The sequence below is a fragment of the Somniosus microcephalus genome, chromosome 19 (assembly GCF_052327205.1).
Source record: "Somniosus microcephalus isolate GS21.2 chromosome 19, FLI_Smic_1.0, whole genome shotgun sequence".
Taxonomy (NCBI): domain Eukaryota; kingdom Metazoa; phylum Chordata; class Chondrichthyes; order Squaliformes; family Somniosidae; genus Somniosus; species Somniosus microcephalus.
This window is the reverse complement of record NC_141005.1, coordinates 23,709,752-23,732,329: the sequence shown is the minus strand read 5'-3', so window position 1 is coordinate 23,732,329 and position 22,578 is coordinate 23,709,752. Positions and strand designations below refer to the sequence as shown.

Sequence of the window (22,578 nt, the reverse complement as noted above, 5' to 3'; positions counted from 1 at the left end):
AGGGTTGGGCTTGTAGTTTGTTTGTGTGGGAGGCAGAGCAGCAAGAAGAGGTGGAGGGGGGGTGGGGGGTTGCGGGAGGAGTAAAATTTGTAAATGTAAATTGAGTGTTGAATACTTGTATGAATGCGTAGAAGAGAAAAAAATGGGCGACAGCTTTAAGTAAAGAGAAAGCCAGCTAGCATATCCCTACGGCCATACTAGTCTGAATACGCCCGATCTCGTCTGATCTCGGAAGCTAAGCAGAGTCAGGCCTGGTTAGTACTTGGATGGGAGACCGCCTGGGAATACCGGGTGCAGTAGGCTTTTGCTGCCGCCACAGGCTGCTCAACGTTTTGCACACACACGCGCACACACTGCTCTTAATCAATCAACATCCTTTTTGCTGCTCTCTCTCTCTCTCTCTGTCTCTCTCTCTCGCTTTCCTTTGACTATTTCTTCGCTGCACATTCTCCTGCTGCTACACAAATGCAAGGGGCTCCAGACACAGGGCCGAAATAAGCAGAAGAAGAAAATAAGATAGCCAAAATACACACACTGGCGGAGGGCCACCAGGACACAGCAGCAGAGAGGAGAGACAAGGTGCATAGAAAACTCGGAGGGACAAACAGCAACAGAACAAAGAAGAATGTAGAAAGAGCAGCAGTTAAATTCAGGAAAAAAGCAAAGCCAACTAGCATGCTGTTGAAATGCATGTGTGTTAATGCGAGGAGCGTTACAAATAAGATTGACGAGTTGCAGGCGCAAGTTGCCACATGGGGTTATGCAATAGTAGCTATAACGGAGACCTGGCTTCAAAATGGGCGGAATTGGAAACTAAACAATCCTGGCTACAATGTAATAACATTTGTAGAAGTCGTGTGGGCAGATGTCACATGATCAGGCAGAATCATAGAAATTTACAGCACAGAAGGAGGCCATTCGGCCCATCTTGTCCGTGCCAGCCGACAAAGAGCAATCCACCCAAATCCCACTTTACAGCACTTGGTCCGTAGCCTTGTAGGTTACGGCAGTTCAAGTGCATATCCAAGTACTTTTTAAACGTGATGAGGGTTTCTGCCTCTACCACCCTTTCAGGCAGTGCATTCCAGACCCCCACCATTCACTGGGTGAAAAAATGTCTCCTCAAATTCCCTGTAAACCTCCTACCAATTACTTGAAATCTATTATTGACCCTTCTGCTAAGGGAAATAGGTCCTTCCTATCCACTCTATCTCGGCCCCTCATAATTTTACACACCTCAATTAGGTCTCGCCTCAGCCTCCTGTGTTCCAAAGAAAACAACCCCAGCCTATCCAATCTTTCCTCATAACTAAAATTCCCCAGCCCAGGCAACATCCTCGGAAATCTCCTCTGCACCTTCTCTCGTGCAATCGCATCCTTCTTGTAATGTGGTGACCAGAACTGCACGCGGCACTCTAGCTGCGGCCTAACTAGTGTTTTATACAGTTGAAGCATAACCACCCCGCTCTTATATTCTACGCCTCGGCTAATAAAGGCAAGTATCCCGTATGCCTGCTTAACCACTTTATCTACCTGTCCTGCTACCTTCAGGGATCTGTGGACATGCACTCCAAGGTCCCGCTGATCCTCTGCATTTCTCAGTGTCCTACCATTTATTGTGTATTCCAACTGAATTCCATTTGCCACTGTTCTGCCCACTAGACGAGTCCATTGATATCTTCCTGCAGTCTACAGCATTCTGTTTCATTATTAACCACACGGCCAATTTTTGTATCATCTGCAAACTTCTTAATCATACTTCCTACATTCAAATCCAAATCATTGATATATACCAGAAAAAGCAAAGGGCCCAGTACTGAGTCAGTGCAGGCTCGATGGGCCGAAATGGCCTCTATCTGCACTGTGGGGTTTCTGTGATTCTGTGAGCCCTGCGGAACCCCACTGGAAACAGCCTTCCAGTCACAAAAACACCCTTCGACCATTACCCTTTGTTTCCTGCCTCTGAGCCAATTTTGGATCCAACTTGCCACTTTGCCTTGGATCCCATGGGCTTTTACTTTCGTGACCAATCTGGCATGCGGGACCTTATCAAAAGCCTTGCTAAAATCCATATAGACTACATCAAAGGCACTACCCTCATCGACCCTCCTTGTTACCTCCTCAAAAAATTGAATTGCGTTAGTCAGACACGACCTTCCGTTAAGAAATCCATGCTGACTGTCCCTGATTAATCCGTGTCTTTCTAAATGAAGATTTCTCCTGTCCCTCAGAACTTTTTCCAATAATTTTCCCACCACCGAGGTTAGGCTGACTGGCCTGTAATTATGCGGTCTATCCCTCTCTCCCTTTTGAAAGAACGGTAGCACGTTAGCAGTCCTCCAGTGGTCGGGCACCACACCTGTAGCCAGAGAGGATTGTAAAATGATGGTGAGAGCCTGTGCTATTTGGTGTCTTACTTCTCTTAAGAGTGTGGGATAGATTTGATGCGGGCCTGGGTATTTGTCCAGTTTGAAAGATGCTACAGCCCTTAAGACTTGGTGTTTGAGCATGTTTATTTGATGTAATATTTGAATAGAAGGCAATGAAGGGTTGGGCTTGTAGTTTGTTTGTGTGGGAGGCAGAGCAGCAAGAAGAGGTGGAGGGGGGGTGGGGGGTTGCGGGAGGAGTAAAATTTGTAAATGTAAATTGAGTGTTGAATACTTGTATGAATGCGTAGAAGAGAAAAAAATGGGCGACAGCTTTAAGTAAAGAGAAAGCCAGCTAGCATATGCCTACGGCCATACTAGTCTGAATGCGCCCGATCTCGTCTGATCTCGGAAGCTAAGCAGAGTCAGGCCTGGTTAGTACTTGGATGGGAGACTGCCTGGGAATACCAGGTGCAGTAGGCTTTTGCTGCCGCCACAGGCTGCTCAACGTTTTGCACACACACGCGCACACACTGCTCTTAATCAATCAACATCCTTTTTGCTGCTCTCTCTCTCTCTCTCTCTCGCTTTCCTTTGACCATTTCTTCGCTGCACATTCTCCTGCTGCTACACAAATGCAAGGGGCTCCAGACACAGGGCCGAAATAAGCAGAAGAAGAAAATAAGATAGCCAAAATACACACACTGGCGGAGGGCCACCAGGACACAGCAGCAGAGAGGAGAGACAAGGTGCATAGAAAACTCGGAGGGACAAACAGCAACAGAACAAAGAAGAATGTAGAAAGAGCAGCAGTTAAATTCAGGAAAAAAGCAAAGCCAACTAGCATGCTGTTGAAATGCATGTGTGTTAATGCGAGGAGTGTTACAAATAAGATTGACGAGTTGCAGGCGCAAGTTGCCACATGGGGTTATGCAATAGTAGCCATAACGGAGACCTGGCTTCAAAATGGGCGGAATTGGAAACTAAACAATCCTGGCTACAATGTAATAACATTTGTAGAAGTCGTGTGGGCAGATGTCACATGATCAGGCAGAATCATAGAAATTTACAGCACAGAAGGAGGCCATTCGGCCCATCTTGTCCGTGCCAGCCGACAAAGAGCAATCCACCCAAATCCCACTTTACAGCACTTGGTCCGTAGCCTTGTAGGTTACGGCAGTTCAAGTGCATATCCAAGTACTTTTTAAACGTGATGAGGGTTTCTGCCTCTACCACCCTTTCAGGCAGTGCATTCCAGACCCCCACCATTCACTGGGTGAAAAAATGTCTCCTCAAATTCCCTGTAAACCTCCTACCAATTACTTGAAATCTATTATTGACCCTTCTGCTAAGGGAAATAGGTCCTTCCTATCCACTCTATCTCGGCCCCTCATAATTTTACACACCTCAATTAGGTCTCGCCTCAGCCTCCTGTGTTCCAAAGAAAACAACCCCAGCCTATCCAATCTTTCCTCATAACTAAAATTCCCCAGCCCAGGCAACATCCTCGGAAATCTCCTCTGCACCTTCTCTAGTGCAATCGCATCCTTCTTGTAATGTGGTGACCAGAACTGCACGCGGCACTCTAGCTGCGGCCTAACTAGTGTTTTATACAGTTGAAGCATAAGCTCCCCGCTCTTATATTCTACGCCTCGGCTAATAAAGGCAAGTATCCCGTATGCCTGCTTAACCACTTTATCTACCTGTCCTGCTACCTTCAGGGATCTGTGGACATGCACTCCAAGGTCCCGCTGATCCTCTGCATTTCTCAGTGTCCTACCATTTATTGTGTATTCCAACTGAATTCCATTTGCCACTGTTCTGCCCACTAGACGAGTCCATTGATATCTTCCTGCAGTCTACAGCATTCTGTTTCATTATTAACCACACGGCCAATTTTTGTATCATCTGCAAACTTCTTAATCATACTTCCTACATTCAAATCCAAATCATTGATATATACCAGAAAAAGCAAAGGGCCCAGTACTGAGTCGGTGCAGGCTCGATGGGCCGAAATGGCCTCTATCTGCACTGTGGGGTTTCTGTGATTCTGTGAGCCCTGCGGAACCCCACTGGAAACAGCCTTCCGGTCACAAAAACACCCTTCGACCATTACCCTTTGTTTCCTGCCTCTGAGCCAATTTTGGATCCAACTTGCCACTTTGCCTTGGATCCCATGGGCTTTTACTTTCGTGACCAATCTGGCATGCGGGACCTTATCAAAAGCCTTGCTAAAATCCATATAGACTACATCAAAGGCACTACCCTCATCGACCCTCCTTGTTACCTCCTCGAAAAATTGAATTGCGTTAGTCAGACACGACCTTCCGTTAAGAAATCCATGCTGACTGTCCCTGATTAATCCGTGTCTTTCTAAATGAAGATTTCTCCTGTCCCTCAGAACTTTTTCCAATAATTTTCCCACCACCGAGGTTAGGCTGACTGGCCTGTAATTATGCGGTCTATCCCTCTCTCCCTTTTGAAAGAACGGTAGCACGTTAGCAGTCCTCCAGTGGTCGGGCACCACACCTGTAGCCAGAGAGGATTGTAAAATGATGGTGAGAGCCTGTGCTATTTGGTGTCTTACTTCTCTTAAGAGTGTGGGATAGATTTGATGCGGGCCTGGGTATTTGTCCAGTTTGAAAGATGCTACAGCCCTTAAGACTTGGTGTTTGAGCATGTTTATTTGATGTAATATTTGAATAGAAGGCAATGAAGGGTTGGGCTTGTAGTTTGTTTGTGTGGGAGGCAGAGCAGCAAGAAGAGGTGGAGGGGGGGTGGGGGGTTGCGGGAGGAGTAAAATTTGTAAATGTAAATTGAGTGTTGAATACTTGTATGAATGCGTAGAAGAGAAAAAAATGGGCGACAGCTTTAAGTAAAGAGAAAGCCAGCTAGCATATGCCTATGGCCGTAATAGTCTGAATACGCCCGATCTCGTCTGATCTCTGGAAACTAAGCAGAGTCAGGCCTGGTTAGTACTTGGATGGGAGACCGCCTGGGAATACCGGGTGCAGTAGGCTTTTGCTGCCGCCACAGGCTGCTCAACGTTTTGCACACACACGCGCACACACTGCTCTTAATCAATCAACATCCTTTTTGCTGCTCTCTCTCTCTCTCTCTGTCTCTCTCTCTCGCTTTCCTTTGACCATTTCTTCGCTGCACATTCTCCTGCTGCTACACAAATGCAAGGGGCTCCAGACACAGGGCCGAAATAAGCAGAAGAAGAAAATAAGATAGCCAAAATACACACACTGGCGGAGGGCCACCAGGACACAGCAGCAGAGAGGAGAGACAAGGTGCATAGAAAACTCGGAGGGACAAACAGCAACAGAACAAAGAAGAATGTAGAAAGAGCAGCAGTTAAATTCAGGAAAAAAGCAAAGCCAACTAGCATGCTGTTGAAATGCATGTGTGTTAATGCGAGGAGCGTTACAAATAAGATTGACGAGTTGCAGGCGCAAGTTGCCACATGGGGTTATGCAATAGTAGCTATAACGGAGACCTGGCTTCAAAATGGGCGGAATTGGAAACTAAACAATCCTGGCTACAATGTAATAACATTTGTAGAAGTCGTGTGGGCAGATGTCACATGATCAGGCAGAATCATAGAAATTTACAGCACAGAAGGAGGCCATTCGGCCCATCTTGTCCGTGCCAGCCGACAAAGAGCAATCCACCCAAATCCCACTTTACAGCACTTGGTCCGTAGCCTTGTAGGTTACGGCAGTTCAAGTGCATATCCAAGTACTTTTTAAACGTGATGAGGGTTTCTGCCTCTACCACCCTTTCAGGCAGTGCATTCCAGACCCCCACCATTCACTGGGTGAAAAAATGTCTCCTCAAATTCCCTGTAAACCTCCTACCAATTACTTGAAATCTATTATTGACCCTTCTGCTAAGGGAAATAGGTCCTTCCTATCCACTCTATCTCGGCCCCTCATAATTTTACACACCTCAATTAGGTCTCGCCTCAGCCTCCTGTGTTCCAAAGAAAACAACCCCAGCCTATCCAATCTTTCCTCATAACTAAAATTCCCCAGCCCAGGCAACATCCTCGGAAATCTCCTCTGCACCTTCTCTCGTGCAATCGCATCCTTCTTGTAATGTGGTGACCAGAACTGCACGCGGCACTCTAGCTGCGGCCTAACTAGTGTTTTATACAGTTGAAGCATAACCACCCCGCTCTTATATTCTACGCCTCGGCTAATAAAGGCAAGTATCCCGTATGCCTGCTTAACCACTTTATCTACCTGTCCTGCTACCTTCAGGGATCTGTGGACATGCACTCCAAGGTCCCGCTGATCCTCTGCATTTCTCAGTGTCCTACCATTTATTGTGTATTCCAACTGAATTCCATTTGCCACTGTTCTGCCCACTAGACGAGTCCATTGATATCTTCCTGCAGTCTACAGCATTCTGTTTCATTATTAACCACACGGCCAATTTTTGTATCATCTGCAAACTTCTTAATCATACTTCCTACATTCAAATCCAAATCATTGATATATACCAGAAAAAGCAAAGGGCCCAGTACTGAGTCAGTGCAGGCTCGATGGGCCGAAATGGCCTCTATCTGCACTGTGGGGTTTCTGTGATTCTGTGAGCCCTGCGGAACCCCACTGGAAACAGCCTTCCGGTCACAAAAACACCCTTCGACCATTACCCTTTGTTTCCTGCCTCTGAGCCAATTTTGGATCCAACTTGCCACTTTGCCTTGGATCCCATGGGCTTTTACTTTCGTGACCAATCTGGCATGCGGGACCTTATCAAAAGCCTTGCTAAAATCCATATAGACTACATCAAAGGCACTACCCTCATCGACCCTCCTTGTTACCTCCTCGAAAAATTGAATTGCGTTAGTCAGACACGACCTTCCGTTAAGAAATCCATGCTGACTGTCCCTGATTAATCCGTGTCTTTCTAAATGAAGATTTCTCCTGTCCCTCAGAACTTTTTCCAATAATTTTCCCACCACCGAGGTTAGGCTGACTGGCCTGTAATTATGCGGTCTATCCCTCTCTCCCTTTTGAAAGAACGGTAGCACGTTAGCAGTCCTCCAGTGGTCGGGCACCACACCTGTAGCCAGAGAGGATTGTAAAATGATGGTGAGAGCCTGTGCTATTTGGTGTCTTACTTCTCTTAAGAGTGTGGGATAGATTTGATGCGGGCCTGGGTATTTGTCCAGTTTGAAAGATGCTACAGCCCTTAAGACTTGGTGTTTGAGCATGTTTATTTGATGTAATATTTGAATAGAAGGCAATGAAGGGTTGGGCTTGTAGTTTGTTTGTGTGGGAGGCAGAGCAGCAAGAAGAGGTGGAGGGGGGGTGGGGGGTTGCGGGAGGAGTAAAATTTGTAAATGTAAATTGAGTGTTGAATACTTGTATGAATGCGTAGAAGAGAAAAAAATGGGCGACAGCTTTAAGTAAAGAGAAAGCCAGCCAGCATATGCCTACGGCCATACTAGTCTGAATGCGCCCGATCTCGTCTGATCTCGTGAAGCTAAGCAGAGTCAGGCCTGGTTAGTACTTGGATGGGAGACTGCCTGGGAATACCAGGTGCAGTAGGCTTTTGCTGCCGCCACAGGCTGCTCAACGTTTTGCACACACACGCGCACACACTGCTCTTAATCAATCAACATCCTTTTTGCTGCTCTCTCTCTCTCTCTCTCTCTCTCTCTCTCGCTTTCCTTTGACCATTTCTTCGCTGCACATTCTCCTGCTGCTACACAAATGCAAGGGGCTCCAGACACAGGGCCGAAATAAGCAGAAGAAGAAAATAAGATAGCCAAAATACACACACTGGCGGAGGGCCACCAGGACACAGCAGCAGAGAGGAGAGACAAGGTGCATAGAAAACTCGGAGGGACAAACAGCAACAGAACAAAGAAGAATGTAGAAAGAGCAGCAGTTAAATTCAGGAAAAAAGCAAAGCCAACTAGCATGCTGTTGAAATGCATGTGTGTTAATGCGAGGAGTGTTACAAATAAGATTGACGAGTTGCAGGCGCAAGTTGCCACATGGGGTTATGCAATAGTAGCCATAACGGAGACCTGGCTTCAAAATGGGCGGAATTGGAAACTAAACAATCCTGGCTACAATGTAATAACATTTGTAGAAGTCGTGTGGGCAGATGTCACATGATCAGGCAGAATCATAGAAATTTACAGCACAGAAGGAGGCCATTCGGCCCATCTTGTCCGTGCCAGCCGACAAAGAGCAATCCACCCAAATCCCACTTTACAGCACTTGGTCCGTAGCCTTGTAGGTTACGGCAGTTCAAGTGCATATCCAAGTACTTTTTAAACGTGATGAGGGTTTCTGCCTCTACCACCCTTTCAGGCAGTGCATTCCAGACCCCCACCATTCACTGGGTGAAAAAATGTCTCCTCAAATTCCCTGTAAACCTCCTACCAATTACTTGAAATCTATTATTGACCCTTCTGCTAAGGGAAATAGGTCCTTCCTATCCACTCTATCTCGGCCCCTCATAATTTTACACACCTCAATTAGGTCTCGCCTCAGCCTCCTGTGTTCCAAAGAAAACAACCCCAGCCTATCCAATCTTTCCTCATAACTAAAATTCCCCAGCCCAGGCAACATCCTCGGAAATCTCCTCTGCACCTTCTCTAGTGCAATCGCATCCTTCTTGTAATGTGGTGACCAGAACTGCACGCGGCACTCTAGCTGCGGCCTAACTAGTGTTTTATACAGTTGAAGCATAACCTCCCTGCTCTTATATTCTACGCCTCGGCTAATAAAGGCAAGTATCCCGTATGCCTGCTTAACCACTTTATCTACCTGTCCTGCTACCTTCAGGGATCTGTGGACATGCACGCCAAGGTCCCGCTGATCCTTTGCATTTCTCAGTGTCCTACCATTTATTGTGTATTCCAACTGAATTCCATTTGCCACTGTTCTGCCCACTAGACGAGTCCATTGATATCTTCCTGCAGTCTACAGCATTCTGTTTCATTATTAACCACACGGCCAATTTTTGTATCATCTGCAATCTTCTTAATCATACTTCCTACATTCAAATCCAAATCATTGATATATACCAGAAAAAGCAAAGGGCCCAGTACTGAGTCGGTGCAGGCTCGATGGGCCGAAATGGCCTCTATCTGCACTGTGGGGTTTCTGTGATTCTGTGAGCCCTGCGGAACCCCACTGGAAACAGCCTTCCGGTCACAAAAACACCCTTCGACCATTACCCTTTGTTTCCTGCCTCTGAGCCAATTTTGGATCCAACTTGCCACTTTGCCTTGGATCCCATGGGCTTTTACTTTCGTGACCAATCTGGCATGCGGGACCTTATCAAAAGCCTTGCTAAAATCCATATAGACTACATCAAAGGCACTACCCTCATCGACCCTCCTTGTTACCTCCTTGAAAAATTGAATTGCGTTAGTCAGACACGACCTTCCGTTAAGAAATCCATGCTGACTGTCCCTGATTAATCCGTGTCTTTCTAAATGAAGATTTCTCCTGTCCCTCAGAACTTTTTCCAATAATTTTCCCACCACCGAGGTTAGGCTGACTGTCCTGTAATTATGCGGTCTATCCCTCTCTCCCTTTTGAAAGAACGGTAGCACGTTAGCAGTCCTCCAGTGGTCGGGCACCACACCTGTAGCCAGAGAGGATTGTAAAATGATGGTGAGAGCCTGTGCTATTTGGTGTCTTACTTCTCTTAAGAGTGTGGGATAGATTTGATGCGGGCCTGGGTATTTGTCCAGTTTGAAAGATGCTACAGCCCTTAAGACTTGGTGTTTGAGCATGTTTATTTGATGTAATATTTGAATAGAAGGCAATGAAGGGTTGGGCTTGTAGTTTGTTTGTGTGGGAGGCAGAGCAGCAAGAAGAGGTGGAGGGGGGGTGGGGGGTTGCGGGAGGAGTAAAATTTGTAAATGTAAATTGAGTGTTGAATACTTGTATGAATGCGTAGAAGAGAAAAAAATGGGCGACAGCTTTAAGTAAAGAGAAAGCCAGCTAGCATATGCCTACGGCCATACTAGTCTGAATGCGCCCGATCTCGTCTGATCTCGGAAGCTAAGCAGAGTCAGGCCTGGTTAGTACTTGGATGGGAGACTGCCTGGGAATACCGGGTGCAGTAGGCTTTTGCTGCCGCCACAGGCTGCTCAACGTTTTGCACACACACGCGCACACACTGCTCTTAATCAATCAACATCCTTTTTGCTGCTCTCTCTCTCTCTCTCTCTCTCTCGCTTTCCTTTGACCATTTCTTCGCTGCACATTCTCCTGCTGCTACACAAATGCAAGGGGCTCCAGACACAGGGCCGAAATAAGCAGAAGAAGAAAATAAGATAGCCAAAATGCACACACTGGCGGAGGGCCACCAGGACACAGCAGCAGAGAGGAGAGACAAGGTGCATAGAAAACTCGGAGGGACAAACAGCAACAGAACAAAGAAGAATGTAGAAAGAGCAGCAGTTAAATTCAGGAAAAAAGCAAAGCCAACTAGCATGCTGTTGAAATGCATGTGTGTTAATGCGAGGAGTGTTACAAATAAGATTGACGAGTTGCAGGCGCAAGTTGCCACATGGGGTTATGCAATAGTAGCCATAACGGAGACCTGGCTTCAAAATGGGCGGAATTGGAAACTAAACAATCCTGGCTACAATGTAATAACATTTGTAGAAGTCGTGTGGGCAGATGTCACATGATCAGGCAGAATCATAGAAATTTACAGCACAGAAGGAGGCCATTCGGCCCATCTTGTCCGTGCCAGCCGACAAAGAGCAATCCACCCAAATCCCACTTTACAGCACTTGGTCCGTAGCCTTGTAGGTTACGGCAGTTCAAGTGCATATCCAAGTACTTTTTAAACGTGATGAGGGTTTCTGCCTCTACCACCCTTTCAGGCAGTGCATTCCAGACCCCCACCATTCACTGGGTGAAAAAATGTCTCCTCAAATTCCCTGTAAACCTCCTACCAATTACTTGAAATCTATTATTGACCCTTCTGCTAAGGGAAATAGGTCCTTCCTATCCACTCTATCTCGGCCCCTCATAATTTTACACACCTCAATTAGGTCTCGCCTCAGCCTCCTGTGTTCCAAAGAAAACAACCCCAGCCTATCCAATCTTTCCTCATAACTAAAATTCCCCAGCCCAGGCAACATCCTCGGAAATCTCCTCTGCACCTTCTCTAGTGCAATCGCATCCTTCTTGTAATGTGGTGACCAGAACTGCACGCGGCACTCTAGCTGCGGCCTAACTAGTGTTTTATACAGTTGAAGCATAAGCTCCCCGCTCTTATATTCTACGCCTCGGCTAATAAAGGCAAGTATCCCGTATGCCTGCTTAACCACTTTATCTACCTGTCCTGCTACCTTCAGGGATCTGTGGACATGCACTCCAAGGTCCCGCTGATCCTCTGCATTTCTCAGTGTCCTACCATTTATTGTGTATTCCAACTGAATTCCATTTGCCACTGTTCTGCCCACTAGACGAGTCCATTGATATCTTCCTGCAGTCTACAGCATTCTGTTTCATTATTAACCACACGGCCAATTTTTGTATCATCTGCAAACTTCTTAATCATACTTCCTACATTCAAATCCAAATCATTGATATATACCAGAAAAAGCAAAGGGCCCAGTACTGAGTCGGTGCAGGCTCGATGGGCCGAAATGGCCTCTATCTGCACTGTGGGGTTTCTGTGATTCTGTGAGCCCTGCGGAACCCCACTGGAAACAGCCTTCCGGTCACAAAAACACCCTTCGACCATTACCCTTTGTTTCCTGCCTCTGAGCCAATTTTGGATCCAACTTGCCACTTTGCCTTGGATCCCATGGGCTTTTACTTTCGTGACCAATCTGGCATGCGGGACCTTATCAAAAGCCTTGCTAAAATCCATATAGACTACATCAAAGGCACTACCCTCATCGACCCTCCTTGTTACCTCCTCGAAAAATTGAATTGCGTTAGTCAGACACGACCTTCCGTTAAGAAATCCATGCTGACTGTCCCTGATTAATCCGTGTCTTTCTAAATGAAGATTTCTCCTGTCCCTCAGAACTTTTTCCAATAATTTTCCCACCACCGAGGTTAGGCTGACTGGCCTGTAATTATGCGGTCTATCCCTCTCTCCCTTTTGAAAGAACGGTAGCACGTTAGCAGTCCTCCAGTGGTCGGGCACCACACCTGTAGCCAGAGAGGATTGTAAAATGATGGTGAGAGCCTGTGCTATTTGGTGTCTTACTTCTCTTAAGAGTGTGGGATAGATTTGATGCGGGCCTGGGTATTTGTCCAGTTTGAAAGATGCTACAGCCCTTAAGACTTGGTGTTTGAGCATGTTTATTTGATGTAATATTTGAATAGAAGGCAATGAAGGGTTGGGCTTGTAGTTTGTTTGTGTGGGAGGCAGAGCAGCAAGAAGAGGTGGAGGGGGGGTGGGGGGTTGCGGGAGGAGTAAAATTTGTAAATGTAAATTGAGTGTTGAATACTTGTATGAATGCGTAGAAGAGAAAAAAATGGGCGACAGCTTTAAGTAAAGAGAAAGCCAGCTAGCATATGCCTACGGCCATACTAGTCTGAATACGCCCGATCTCGTCTGATCTCGGAAGCTAAGCAGAGTCAGGCCTGGTTAGTACTTGGATGGGAGACTGCCTGGGAATACCGGGTGCAGTAGGCTTTTGCTGCCGCCACAGGCTGCTCAACGTTTTGCGCACACACTGCTCTTAATCAATCAACATCCTTTTTGCTGCTCTCTCTCTCTGTCTCTCTCTCTCGCTTTCCTTTGACCATTTCTTCGCTGCACATTCTCCTGCTGCTACACAAATGCAAGGGGCTCCAGACACAGGGCCGAAATAAGCAGAAGAAGAAAATAAGATAGCCAAAATACACACACTGGCGGAGGGCCACCAGGACACAGCAGCAGAGAGGAGAGACAAGGTGCATAGAAAACTCAGAGGGACAAACAGCAACAGAACAAAGAAGAATGTAGAAAGAGCAGCAGTTAAATTCAGGAAAAAAGCAAAGCCAACTAGCATGCTGTTGAAATGCATGTGTGTTAATGCGAGGAGCGTTACAAATAAGATTGACGAGTTGCAGGCGCAAGTTGCCACATGGGGTTATGCAATAGTAGCCATAACGGAGACCTGGCTTCAAAATGGGCGGAATTGGAAACTAAACAATCCTGGCTACAATGTAATAACATTTGTAGAAGTCGTGTGGGCAGATGTCACATGATCAGGCAGAGTCATAGAAATTTACAGCACAGAAGGAGGCCATTCGGCCCATCTTGTCCGTGCCAGCCGACAAAGAGCAATCCACCCAAATCCCACTTTACAGCACTTGGTCCGTAGCCTTGTAGGTTACGGCAGTTCAAGTGCATATCCAAGTACTTTTTAAACGTGATGAGGGTTTCTGCCTCTACCACCCTTTCAGGCAGTGCATTCCAGACCCCCACCATTCACTGGGTGAAAAATGTCTCCTCAAATTCCCTGTAAACCTCCTACCAATTACTTGAAATCTATTATTGACCCTTCTGCTAAGGGAAATAGGTCCTTCCTATCCACTCTATCTCGGCCCCTCATAATTTTACACACCTCAATTAGGTCTCGCCTCAGCCTCCTGTGTTCCAAAGAAAACAACCCCAGCCTATCCAATCTTTCCTCATAACTAAAATTCCCCAGCCCAGGCAACATCCTCGGAAATCTCCTCTGCACCTTCTCTAGTGCAATCGCATCCTTCTTGTAATGTGGTGACCAGAACTGCACGCGGCACTCTAGCTGCGGCCTAACTAGTGTTTTATACAGTTGAAGCATAACCACCCCGCTCTTATATTCTACGCCTCGGCTAATAAAGGCAAGTATCCCGTATGCCTGCTTAACCACTTTATCTACCTGTCCTGCTACCTTCAGGGATCTGTGGACATGCACTCCAAGGTCCCGCTGATCCTCTGCATTTCTCAGTGTCCTACCATTTATTGTGTATTCCAACTGAATTCCATTTGCCACTGTTCTGCCCACTAGACGAGTCCATTGATATCTTCCTGCAGTCTACAGCATTCTGTTTCATTATTAACCACACGGCCAATTTTTGTATCATCTGCAAACTTCTTAATCATACTTCCTACATTCAAATCCAAATCATTGATATATACCAGAAAAAGCAAAGGGCCCAGTACTGAGTCGGTGCAGGCTCGATGGGCCGAAATGGCCTCTATCTGCACTGTGGGGTTTCTGTGATTCTGTGAGCCCTGCGGAACCCCACTGGAAACAGCCTTCCGGTCACAAAAACACCCTTCGACCATTACCCTTTGTTTCCTGCCTCTGAGCCAATTTTGGATCCAACTTGCCACTTTGCCTTGGATCCCATGGGCTTTTACTTTCGTGACCAATCTGGCATGCGGGACCTTATCAAAAGCCTTGCTAAAATCCATATAGACTACATCAAAGGCACTACCCTCATCGACCCTCCTTGTTACCTCCTCGAAAAATTGAATTGCGTTAGTCAGACACGACCTTCCGTTAAGAAATCCATGCTGACTGTCCCTGATTAATCCGTGTCTTTCTAAATGAAGATTTCTCCTGTCCCTCAGAACTTTTTCCAATAATTTTCCCACCACCGAGGTTAGGCTGACTGGCCTGTAATTATGCGGTCTATCCCTCTCTCCCTTTTGAAAGAACGGTAGCACGTTAGCAGTCCTCCAGTGGTCGGGCACCACACCTGTAGCCAGAGAGGATTGTAAAATGATGGTGAGAGCCTGTGCTATTTGGTGTCTTACTTCTCTTAAGAGTGTGGGATAGATTTGATGCGGGCCTGGGTATTTGTCCAGTTTGAAAGATGCTACAGCCCTTAAGACTTGGTGTTTGAGCATGTTTATTTGATGTAATATTTGAATAGAAGGCAATGAAGGGTTGGGCTTGTAGTTTGTTTGTGTGGGAGGCAGAGCAGCAAGAAGAGGTGGAGGGGGGGTGGGGGGTTGCGGGAGGAGTAAAATTTGTAAATGTAAATTGAGTGTTGAATACTTGTATGAATGCGTAGAAGAGAAAAAAATGGGCGACAGCTTTAAGTAAAGAGAAAGCCAGCTAGCATATGCCTACGGCCATACTAGTCTGAATACGCCCGATCTCGTCTGATCTCGGAAGCTAAGCAGAGTCAGGCCTGGTTAGTACTTGGATGGGAGACTGCCTGGGAATACCGGGTGCAGTAGGCTTTTGCTGCCGCCACAGGCTGCTCAACGTTTTGCGCACACACTGCTCTTAATCAATCAACATCCTTTTTGCTGCTCTCTCTCTCTGTCTCTCTCTCTCGCTTTCCTTTGACCATTTCTTCGCTGCACATTCTCCTGCTGCTACACAAATGCAAGGGGCTCCAGACACAGGGCCGAAATAAGCAGAAGAAGAAAATAAGATAGCCAAAATACACACACTGGCGGAGGGCCACCAGGACACAGCAGCAGAGAGGAGAGACAAGGTGCATAGAAAACTCAGAGGGACAAACAGCAACAGAACAAAGAAGAATGTAGAAAGAGCAGCAGTTAAATTCAGGAAAAAAGCAAAGCCAACTAGCATGCTGTTGAAATGCATGTGTGTTAATGCGAGGAGCGTTACAAATAAGATTGACGAGTTGCAGGCGCAAGTTGCCACATGGGGTTATGCAATAGTAGCCATAACGGAGACCTGGCTTCAAAATGGGCGGAATTGGAAACTAAACAATCCTGGCTACAATGTAATAACATTTGTAGAAGTCGTGTGGGCAGATGTCACATGATCAGGCAGAGTCATAGAAATTTACAGCACAGAAGGAGGCCATTCGGCCCATCTTGTCCGTGCCAGCCGACAAAGAGCAATCCACCCAAATCCCACTTTACAGCACTTGGTCCGTAGCCTTGTAGGTTACGGCAGTTCAAGTGCATATCCAAGTACTTTTTAAACGTGATGAGGGTTTCTGCCTCTACCACCCTTTCAGGCAGTGCATTCCAGACCCCCACCATTCACTGGGTGAAAAATGTCTCCTCAAATTCCCTGTAAACCTCCTACCAATTACTTGAAATCTATTATTGACCCTTCTGCTAAGGGAAATAGGTCCTTCCTATCCACTCTATCTCGGCCCCTCATAATTTTACACACCTCAATTAGGTCTCGCCTCAGCCTCCTGTGTTCCAAAGAAAACAACCCCAGCCTATCCAATCTTTCCTCATAACTAAAATTCCCCAGCCCAGGCAACATCCTCAGAAATCTCCTCTGCACCTTCTCTAGTGCAATCGCATCCTTCTTGTAATGTGGTGACCAGAACTGCACGCGGCACTCTAGCTGCGGCCTAACTAGTGTTTTATACAGTTGAAGCATAACCACCCCGCTCTTATATTCTACGCCTCGGCTAATAAAGGCAAGTATCCCGTATGCCTGCTTAACCACTTTATCTACCTGTCCTGCTACCTTCAGGGATCTGTGGACATGCACTCCAAGGTCCCGCTGATCCTCTGCATTTCTCAGTGTCCTACCATTTATTGTGTATTCCAACTGAATTCCATTTGCCACTGTTCTGCCCACTAGACGAGTCACAGAAACCTCACAGTACAGATAGAGGCCATTTCGGCCCATCGAGCCTGCACCGACACATATCCCACCCGATCCCCATAACCCCTACACCAACACAAATCCCACCCTATCCCCGTAACCCCACGTATTTAATCCCCCTAACACTAAGGGTCAATTTTTATCATAGCCAATCAACCTAACCCCGCACATCTTTGGACTGTGGGAGGAAACCGGAGCACCCGGAGAAAACCCACGCAAACACGGGGAGAATGTGCAAACTCCACACAGACAGTCACCCGAGGCCGGATTCGAACCCGGGTCCCTGGCGCTGTGAGGCAAGAGTGCTAACCACTATGCCACCGTGCTGCCGCCATTGATATCTTCCTGCAGTCTACAGCATTCTGTTTCATTATTAACCACACGGCCAATTTTTGTATCATCTGCAAACTTCTTAATCATACTTCCTACATTCAAATCCAAATCATTGATATATACCAGAAAAAGCAAAGGGCCCAGTACTGAGTCGGTGCAGGCTCGATGGGCCGAAATGGCCTCTATCTGCACTGTGGGGTTTCTGTGATTCTGTGAGCCCTGCGGAACCCCACTGGAAACAGCCTTCCGGTCACAAAAACACCCTTCGACCATTACCCTTTGTTTCCTGCCTCTGAGCCAATTTTGGATCCAACTTGCCACTTTGCCTTGGATCCCATGGGCTTTTACTTTCGTGACCAATCTGGCATGCGGGACCTTATCAAAAGCCTTGCTAAAATCCATATAGACTACATCAAAGGCACTACCCTCATCGACCCTCCTTGTTACCTCCTCGAAAAATTGAATTGCGTTAGTCAGACACGACCTTCCGTTAAGAAATCCATGCTGACTGTCCCTGATTAATCCGTGTCTTTCTAAATGAAGATTTCTCCTGTCCCTCAGAACTTTTTCCAATAATTTTCCCACCACCGAGGTTAGGCTGACTGGCCTGTAATTATGCGGTCTATCCCTCTCTCCCTTTTGAAAGAACGGTAGCACGTTAGCAGTCCTCCAGTGGTCAGGCACCACACCTGTAGCCAGAGAGGATTGTAAAATGATGGTGAGAGCCTGTGCTATTTGGTGTCTTACTTCTCTTAAGAGTGTGGGATAGATTTGATGCGGGCCTGGGTATTTGTCCAGTTTGAAAGATGCTACAGCCCTTAAGACTTGGTGTTTGAGCATGTTTATTTGATGTAATATTTGAATAGAAGGCAATGAAGGGTTGGGCTTGTAGTTTGTTTGTGTGGGAGGCAGAGCAGCAAGAAGAGGTGGAGGGGGGGTGGGGGGTTGCGGGAGGAGTAAAATTTGTAAATGTAAATTGAGTGTTGAATACTTGTATGAATGCGTAGAAGAGAAAAAAATGGGCGACAGCTTTAAGTAAAGAGAAAGCCAGCCAGCATATGCCTACAGCCATACTAGTCTGAATGCGCCCGATCTCGTCTGATCTCGGAAGTTAAGCAGCGTTAGGCCTGGTTAGTACTTGGATGGGAGACCGCCTGGGAATACCAGGTGCAGTAGGCTTTTGCTGCCGCCACAGGCTGCTCAACGTTTTGCACACACACGCGCACACACTGCTCTTAATCAATCAACATCCTTTTTGCTGCTCTCTCTCTCTCTCTCTGTCTCTCTCTCTCGCTTTCCTTTGACCATTTCTTCGCTGCACATTCTCCTGCTGCTACACAAATGCAAGGGGCTCCAGACACAGGGCCGAAATAAGCAGAAGAAGAAAATAAGATAGCCAAAATACACACACTGGCGGAGGGCCACCAGGACACAGCAGCAGAGAGGAGAGACAAGGTGCATAGAAAACTCGGAGGGACAAACAGCAACAGAACAAAGAAGAATGTAGAAAGAGCAGCAGTTAAATTCAGGAAAAAAGCAAAGCCAACTAGCATGCTGTTGAAATGCATGTGTGTTAATGCGAGGAGTGTTACAAATAAGATTGACGAGTTGCAGGCGCAAGTTGCCACATGGGGTTATGCAATAGTAGCCATAACGGAGACCTGGCTTCAAAATGGGAGGAATTGGAAACTAAACAATCCTGGCTACAATGTAATAACATTTGTAGAAGTCGTGTGGGCAGATGTCACATGATCAGGCAGAATCATAGAAATTTACAGCACAGAAGGAGGCCATTCGGCCCATCTTGTCCGTGCCAGCCGACAAAGAGCAATCCACCCAAATCCCACTTTACAGCACTTGGTCCGTAGCCTTGTAGGTTACGGCAGTTCAAGTGCATATCCAAGTACTTTTTAAACGTGATGAGGGTTTCTGCCTCTACCACCCTTTCAGGCAGTGCATTCCAGACCCCCACCATTCACTGGGTGAAAAAATGTCTCCTCAAATTCCCTGTAAACCTCCTACCAATTACTTGAAATCTATTATTGACCCTTCTGCTAAGGGAAATAGGTCCTTCCTATCCACTCTATCTCGGCCCCTCATAATTTTACACACCTCAATTAGGTCTCGCCTCAGCCTCCTGTGTTCCAAAGAAAACAACCCCAGCCTATCCAATCTTTCCTCATAACTAAAATTCCCCAGCCCAGGCAACATCCTCGGAAATCTCCTCTGCACCTTCTCTCGTGCAATCGCATCCTTCTTGTAATGTGGTGACCAGAACTGCACGCGGCACTCTAGCTGCGGCCTAACTAGTGTTTTATACAGTTGAAGCATAACCTCCCCGCTCTTATATTCTACGCCTCGGCTAATAAAGGCAAGTATCCCGTATGCCTGCTTAACCACTTTATCTACCTGTCCTGCTACCTTCAGGGATCTGTGGACATGCACTCCAAGGTCCCGCTGATCCTCTGCATTTCTCAGTGTCCTACCATTTATTGTGTATTCCAACTGAATTCCATTTGCCACTGTTCTGCCCACTAGACGAGTCCATTGATATCTTCCTGCAGTCTACAGCATTCTGTTTCATTATTAACCACACGGCCAATTTTTGTATCATCTGCAAACTTCTTAATCATACTTCCTACATTCAAATCCAAATCATTGATATATACCAGAAAAAGCAAAGGGCCCAGTACTGAGTCGGTGCAGGCTCGATGGGCCGAAATGGCCTCTATCTGCACTGTGGGGTTTCTGTGATTCTGTGAGCCCTGCGGAACCCCACTGGAAACAGCCTTCCGGTCACAAAAACACCCTTCGACCATTACCCTTTGTTTCCTGCCTCTGAGCCAATTTTGTATCCAACTTGCCACTTTGCCTTGGATCCCATGGGCTTTTACTTTCGTGACCAATCTGGCATGCGGGACCTTATCAAAAGCCTTGCTAAAATCCATATAGACTACATCAAAGGCACTACCCTCATCGACCCTCCTTGTTACCTCCTCGAAAAATTGAATTGCGTTAGTCAGACACGACCTTCCGTTAAGAAATCCATGCTGACTGTCCCTGATTAATCCGTGTCTTTCTAAATGAAGATTTCTCCTGTCCCTCAGAACTTTTTCCAATAATTTTCCCACCACCGAGGTTAGGCTGACTGGCCTGTAATTATGCGGTCTATCCCTCTCTCCCTTTTGAAAGAACGGTAGCACGTTAGCAGTCCTCCAGTGGTCGGGCACCACACCTGTAGCCAGAGAGGATTGTAAAATGATGGTGAGAGCCTGTGCTATTTGGTGTCTTACTTCCCTTAAGAGTGTGGGATAGATTTGATGCGGGCCTGGGTATTTGTCCAGTTTGAAAGATGCTACAGCCCTTAAGACTTGGTGTTTGAGCATGTTTATTTGATGTAATATTTGAATAGAAGGCAATGAAGGGTTGGGCTTGTAGTTTGTTTGTGTGGGAGGCAGAGCAGCAAGAAGAGGTGGAGGGGGGGTGGGGGGTTGCGGGAGGAGTAAAATTTGTAAATGTAAATTGAGTGTTGAATACTTGTATGAATGCGTAGAAGAGAAAAAAATGGGCGACAGCTTTAAGTAAAGAGAAAGCCAGCTAGCATATGCCTACGGCCATACTAGTCTGAATGCGCCTGATCTCGGAAGCTAAGCAGAGTCAGGCCTGGTTAGTACTTGGATGGGAGACCGCCTGGGAATACCAGGTGCTGTAGGCTTTTGCTGCCGCCACAGGCTGCTCAACGTTTTGCACACACACGCGCACACACTGCTCTTAATCAATCAACATCCTTTTTGCTGCTCTCTCTCTCTCTCTCTCTCTCTCTCTCTCTCTCTCGCTTTCCTTTGACCATTTCTTCGCTGCACATTCTCCTGCTGCTACACAAATGCAAGGGGCTCCAGACACAGGGCCGAAATAAGCAGAAGAAGAAAATAAGATAGCCAAAATACACACACTGGCGGAGGGCCACCAGGACACAGCAGCAGAGAGGAGAGACAAGGTGCATAGAAAACTCGGAGGGACAAACAGCAACAGAACAAAGAAGAATGTAGAAAGAGCAGCAGTTAAATTCAGGAAAAAAGCAAAGCCAACTAGCATGCTGTTGAAATGCATGTGTGTTAATGCGAGGAGTGTTACAAATAAGATTGACGAGTTGCAGGCGCAAGTTGCCACATGGGGTTATGCAATAGTAGCCATAACGGAGACCTGGCTTCAAAATGGGCGGAATTGGAAACTAAACAATCCTGGCTACAATGTAATAACATTTGTAGAAGTCGTGTGGGCAGATGTCACATGATCAGGCAGAATCATAGAAATTTACAGCACAGAAGGAGGCCATTCGGCCCATCTTGTCCGTGCCAGCCGACAAAGAGCAATCCACCCAAATCCCACTTTACAGCACTTGGTCCGTAGCCTTGTAGGTTACGGCAGTTCAAGTGCATATCCAAGTACTTTTTAAACGTGATGAGGGTTTCTGCCTCTACCACCCTTTCAGGCAGTGCATTCCAGACCCCCACCATTCACTGGGTGAAAAAATGTCTCCTCAAATTCCCTGTAAACCTCCTACCAATTACTTGAAATCTATTATTGACCCTTCTGCTAAGGGAAATAGGTCCTTCCTATCCACTCTATCTCGGCCCCTCATAATTTTACACACCTCAATTAGGTCTCGCCTCAGCCTCCTGTGTTCCAAAGAAAACAACCCCAGCCTATCCAATCTTTCCTCATAACTAAAATTCCCCAGCCCAGGCAACATCCTCGGAAATCTCCTCTGCACCTTCTCTAGTGCAATCGCATCCTTCTTGTAATGTGGTGACCAGAACTGCACGCGGCACTCTAGCTGCGGCCTAACTAGTGTTTTATACAGTTGAAGCATAACCACCCCGCTCTTATATTCTACGCCTCGGCTAATAAAGGCAAGTATCCCGTATGCCTGCTTAACCACTTTATCTACCTGTCCTGCTACCTTCAGGGATCTGTGGACATGCACTCCAAGGTCCCGCTGATCCTCTGCATTTCTCAGTGTCCTACCATTTATTGTGTATTCCAACTGAATTCCATTTGCCACTGTTCTGCCCACTAGACGAGTGCATTGATATCTTCCTGCAGTCTACAGCATTCTGTTTCATTATTAACCACACGGCCAATTTTTGTATCATCTGCAAACTTCTTAATCATACTTCCTACATTCAAATCCAAATCATTGATATATACCAGAAAAAGCAAAGGGCCCAGTACTGAGTCGGTGCAGGCTCGATGGGCCGAAATGGCCTCTATCTGCACTGTGGGGTTTCTGTGATTCTGTGAGCCCTGCGGAACCCCACTGGAAACAGC

The 22,578-nt window shown here is 46.6% G+C and overlaps 5 non-coding genes and 4 pseudogenes across 5 annotated transcripts; all 9 read left to right on the top strand.

Annotated features, from left to right (window-relative positions):
- Nucleotides 1-184: 184 nt before the first annotated feature.
- Nucleotides 185-303, top strand: LOC147104064 (5S ribosomal RNA; annotated as a pseudogene).
- Nucleotides 304-2,730: 2,427 nt separating this feature from the next.
- Nucleotides 2,731-2,849, top strand: LOC147104063 (5S ribosomal RNA). The gene has a single exon (XR_015072711.1). It is a non-coding gene; the product is annotated as a 5S ribosomal RNA (ribosomal RNA).
- A 2,417-nt stretch (nt 2,850-5,266) lies between these two features.
- Nucleotides 5,267-5,386, top strand: LOC147104062 (5S ribosomal RNA; annotated as a pseudogene).
- Nucleotides 5,387-7,813: 2,427 nt separating this feature from the next.
- On the top strand, nt 7,814-7,933 carry LOC147104061 (5S ribosomal RNA; annotated as a pseudogene).
- A 2,427-nt stretch (nt 7,934-10,360) lies between these two features.
- On the top strand, nt 10,361-10,479 carry LOC147104060 (5S ribosomal RNA). The gene has a single exon (XR_015072812.1). It is a non-coding gene; the product is annotated as a 5S ribosomal RNA (ribosomal RNA).
- A 2,421-nt stretch (nt 10,480-12,900) lies between these two features.
- On the top strand, nt 12,901-13,019 carry LOC147104059 (5S ribosomal RNA). Its single transcript, XR_015072853.1, has one exon. It is a non-coding gene; the product is annotated as a 5S ribosomal RNA (ribosomal RNA).
- A 2,410-nt stretch (nt 13,020-15,429) lies between these two features.
- LOC147104058 (5S ribosomal RNA) lies at nt 15,430-15,548 on the top strand. The gene has a single exon (XR_015072852.1). It is a non-coding gene; the product is annotated as a 5S ribosomal RNA (ribosomal RNA).
- A 2,759-nt stretch (nt 15,549-18,307) lies between these two features.
- LOC147104057 (5S ribosomal RNA) lies at nt 18,308-18,426 on the top strand. The gene has a single exon (XR_015072628.1). It is a non-coding gene; the product is annotated as a 5S ribosomal RNA (ribosomal RNA).
- A 2,427-nt stretch (nt 18,427-20,853) lies between these two features.
- LOC147104056 (5S ribosomal RNA) lies at nt 20,854-20,962 on the top strand (annotated as a pseudogene).
- The last annotated feature ends 1,616 nt before the right edge of the window (nt 20,963-22,578 follow it).